General features: G+C 42.9%; 1 long non-coding RNA gene across 1 annotated transcript; it reads right to left on the bottom strand.

The window, feature by feature from the left end:
• Positions 1-345: 345 nt before the first annotated feature.
• Positions 346-1,573, bottom strand: LOC140410204 (uncharacterized). The gene is made up of 2 exons (XR_011940557.1): positions 1,089-1,573; positions 346-894 (listed from the first exon to the last, which is right to left on the bottom strand). It is a non-coding gene; the product is annotated as an uncharacterized lncRNA (long non-coding RNA).
• Positions 1,574-4,877: the final 3,304 nt, after the last annotated feature.

The following is a 4,877-nucleotide window of genomic DNA, read 5'->3' on the forward strand; positions in this document are numbered from 1 at the left end:
CCTATCTTGCACATCTTTGGGTTGTGGGGGTGAGACCCACACAGACACAGGGAGAATGTGCAAACTCTACACGGAAAGGGACCCAGGGCCCGGACCAAACCTGGGTCCTTGGCGCCGTGAGGTAGCAGTGGTGACTTCAGTGCAGGAAGTTTTAAACATCCCCTTTAACTGGCCATCACGGATCTTTTTCAATTAAGGCTGAATGGTATCTTTTGTGAAGTTCACAGAATTCCAGGGCTATGAAGATCAGATAATGGGTTAGGGAGAGGAAACTTTGAAAAATATAGTTTAGTAAAAGCACACCAAATGCACCGTCCTCTGTTTAGTCAAGTTAAACGGCAAAGCTCAAAAGGAACAATGGTTTTTATTCAGTTGGTTAAAAGCTCTGAATAATAGGTGTTATATTTCAAGATTTTAATGACAAAGATACTGAAATTGTTGATTTATCACCTATCCAGAAGCTGAACCGATGTGCCCAGGATTCTGGAATTCAAACACAAATCCCTTCCAGAAGATAAAATAATCTTATTGCTAAATTAATAAACACTCAGTGTTGGGTGCTCTTTGGCACCATTTCAGAGTCTCCACCTCAGTCAGGAATTCCAGTGGTTCTCCGCCACCCACCTGGCAGGACAAGATAACACTTGTTCAGAATGTTGTTTTTCTGTGTGCGAGCGACAGATACAGTGCAGTCCTTCTCATTAGCCAATGCAATGTACATATACAGCCTTCCTGTTCCAACCAGTTTATTTGTGTGTGGGTCAAGCGCCCGACTGCTCAACAAGTGGTTGATTCGAGATTTAAACAGGATTGTGTTTGTACCAGGTGTGGACGGGTTTCCAGTTCACCCGAATGCTGTCAGATTGAAGACTTCACAGTTGTTAGGGTCAGCAGCTGGAGAAGGTGAAATAACATAAAATCTGCACATTTACAAAAAGTGTGAGAAATTATATGAATTGTAACTTGAATCCAGGCAGAATAATTGACAGATTTGGGCAAATTCAAACAACATTCATTCCTTTTGCAGTGTTCTTTGACTTTCTGATTGACAGATTCTGAGAACTTAAGTAAAACACAAACATCCAAACCTTTTCGATTCTCAGGCCTGTTCCTGGAAAATGTTTCGAAATCTCCATTTCCTCTTGTACTTCAGATAAACCTTGTGCGATGTTCAGATACTCAAATGGAGCAGAACTTGTTTAAAACGATCAGCTTTCATGAAATCAATTCAATGCTAACGTCGCAGTAAAATCTGCGTCTAAATGCGCGTCTGCTCACTGTCCGATCCCACAGGCTCCATCTCCCCCGGGTTACAATCTGTTATATATTGCTGCAGTGTTTCCCTCACTGTCTTGACCGGCTCCATCTCCCCCGGGTTACAATCTGTTATATGTTGCTGCAGTGTTTCCCTCACTGTCTTGACCGGCTCCATCTCCCCCGGGTTACAAACTGTTTCTCTGTCACGATTATAATGGTCAACATTTAAATTATTTCTCACCGTCGAGGACGCACCAGAACATTCCAAACTGAATCCGCGCGCGCTCAGAATTCAGCCCGGCGCGTGCGCACTGGGAGCAGGCGCTCCTCTTCCACCTGAGGGGCTGGTGAAATTGTGCACATGCGCAGTGCAGGGCTGCGACTTCTCTCTGGCGCCGTCCGCCGCGCGCCCGAGCGGTTCAACGGCCGAGGCGCGCGAAGCAGAATCGGAGTGACGTGGGCCGAGAGGCTGCCGCGTGCTGCAGTGCAGAGGGATCTGGTGTCCCGAGGCGTGATTCACACCCAGTTAACACACAGGTACAGTAAGCGGTTCGGAAGGACCCTGAATATTGATTTTATTTCAAGGGAGACTGTTGCATTTTTAAAAAACGAAGTCTTTCTGTCACTTTTTAAAATTCAGTCTTGATGACTCTCTGGCTGGTGCAGGATTTATTGTCCATCCCTGAGTGACCCTTGAACTGACTGGTTCGCTTGGCCATTTCAGTCAACCACATTGCTGTGGATCTGGAGACACCTGCAGGATGACAGATTTCCTTCCCTAAAGGACATGAACTAACCAGATAGATTTTTACACAGTGGTTTGATGGTCATCATTTGATGTTTCATTCCGGTGGCTCATAAGAATACAAGGGAAACTCCATCAATAACGTTTTGAATTGCACGCCCCAGCATCAGTGGGAAGACCAAACATTTCAGTGCCTTCCTTGGGGACAGTAACACAAACACTCTGGAAAATCCCCTGCAACGTTACCTTTGATGAACCTGCTAATGAGCAAAAAGTGTCTCCCTGCCACGTCCTCTTTTCTCATCAGTTCAAGGGGAGGTTGACTTGAACTGATAAATGACAACTAACATTCATGCCACACAAATAGAATGTCATTCACCTGAGGAAGGAGCAGCGCTCCGAAAACTAGTGACATCGAAACAAACCTGTTGGACTTTAACCTGGTGTTGTAAAACTTCTTACTGTACACAAATAGAAGACCATCTTTAAGAAGAAAGAGTCAAAATACTTTCCCTTAACATTCAAGAACAACAACATTTCTGAGTCATTGACCATTATTATTATGGGGAGTTACCATTAAGCAGAAACTTGACCAGCTGTCTGAATACTGTAGCTGCAACCATCAGTTAAAGGCAACTTATTTATTAAACCTATTAGGATCATGATACAGTGTGAAACCCCGTACACAGCGGGTAGGATCCTGATACACTGCTGTTGTCATTTTACAGATAAATATGATCCAATCGAGTTAACGCACAACATGTTTTGTTGCAAAACATTTGCCAGTTATTCAAAAACAGTTTCAAGCTATGTTTGCTGCATTCGGTGAAAACTCATTTTTATCGTTTGTTCAGTTTCAAACAGAAATTGGTTATTTAATGTGCTGGATATGGAATTTACTGTAGCTCACATTCAACCATGAATTAGATTTATATCATAACTGGAATTATTCTTCACAAGAACAACTTGCGTGTATAGTGCCTTTAAACTGCCCCAAGGTTCTTCCCGTGAAGGTTATCAACATTTAAATGATCTGGAGAACGATTGACTCTTTGAAATCTGTGCTGTCTCGTGGAAAGAGCTGTCAGTTTTATTCCACAGTCCAACTTCCTCCACCGCCCTGTAAATAAATTCTCTTTAAGCTCCTGTGGAATTTGATTGTACCACCCTGTCAGATTGAAAAGTAAAACAACGTGAATACTGGAAGGGAAAGAAATGCTGGAAATTCTCAGAAGGTCAGCAAAATCTGGGGAGACAAACAGAATGAAGAATTCAGACCCATGGGGTTGCATCTGAATTGAAGAAAGATAGAAATATAACAGGTTTTAAACCAGTGGAGTGAAGCAGGGAGCAGGATGTGCAAAAGCTGGACATTTGTAAGTGAGGAGGGAATAAGAGTAGGTTTAATTATACAAATTCCAAACTATCAAATTCCCACACTGCAGGAGGCCATTTGGCCCATCGAGGCTGCACGGACACTTTGAAAGAGCACCCTATCTAGGCCCACTCCCCTGCCCTATCCAGTAACTCTACCTAACCTTTGGGGACTTGGGGGTAATTTAGAATGGATTATCCATCTAAGCTGCACATCTTTGGACTGTGGGATGAAACCGGAGAGCCCAGAGGAAACCCACGCAGACACAGGAAGAAATTTGCAAACTCCACACAGACAGTTCCCCAAGGCCGGAATTGAACGCAGGTCCCTGGCGCTGTGAGGCTGCAGTGCTAACCACGGTGCCACCGTGCTGTCTCTTGTTAGAATGTTTATAGTAAATAAACAAAGGATGTGTCCAACCGTCCCAATGTAACATGAAGGAATAAAAAAATGGCAAAATCAAACCAGCAAAAAACAACATGGAAGCAGCAGAAATTGTTTATTTAATGTGCTGGATATGGACTTTACTGTAGCTCACATTCAACCATGAATTAGATTTATCTCATAACTGGAATTATTCTTCACAAGAACAACTTGCGTGTATAGTGCCTTTAAACTATCCCAAGGTTCTTCCCGTGAACGTTATCAATGGAAAATGGTGTTAAAATGTTGGCTCTGCCCCATGGAAAGAGTTATTACGACAAAAGCTTGGTCAAAGACAAAGTTTTAAATGGTCATCTTAAAGGGAGAGGCAGTGATAGATAAGGGAATTTTAGGCCAAGTCAGCTGAAAGCTCGGATGTCGATGTTCTTGAGACTAAAATTCAAAACCTCCAGGATATCAGATGGTCAAACCAGATGGTCAAACGGTAAACTGGACACGAATTCAGACAACCTCCATCCGATAAAATCAACTTCAATGGATGAAGCAACTTGTGCACATGGTTGGAAACTGTCCAGGTCCTTATCTGAAATCTCAAATAATCAATGTCCCAGGTGAGGTGAAGGATATGCTTCAAAGTAACTCTGAAGTTCTCTCTTTGAAGCTCGGCAGCATTGAGATCAATAAATGGCAGGAGCTTGATGCCAATTGTTCAGAATAATACAAATTGTCCATCAATCTGCCTGAAGCTTTAGGTCTCAATGTCTTCCTGCTGAGGCAGAACAGCAGCAGAGAAATACATCAAAAATAAACTAATATGTTCTTCAAGTATCTGCGGATCGAGGAGAGCCAAGTCAGTCACATAGAGGACCATGGCAGAAAAACATTAACCTGAATAGAGGTCAATCTTGGAATCGAAGGACATCTGACGATGCAATTACTGAGTCAAGAATGAAATATTGTGACCCTTGTTGAATTGAGTAAATGCCGAGCCAATTATCTTCTTGGTAGCCACCCAGTCAAATCCCCTTGGGATTTTATACTTTCCAATATAGATAATGTCTCCTTCTTCAGATTGGGCTATAGTTCCAATCTGTTCGATCTTCAGTGGGATGCAAA

The sequence above is a fragment of the Scyliorhinus torazame genome, chromosome 4 (genome assembly GCF_047496885.1).
Source record: "Scyliorhinus torazame isolate Kashiwa2021f chromosome 4, sScyTor2.1, whole genome shotgun sequence".
NCBI lineage: Eukaryota > Metazoa > Chordata > Chondrichthyes > Carcharhiniformes > Scyliorhinidae > Scyliorhinus > Scyliorhinus torazame.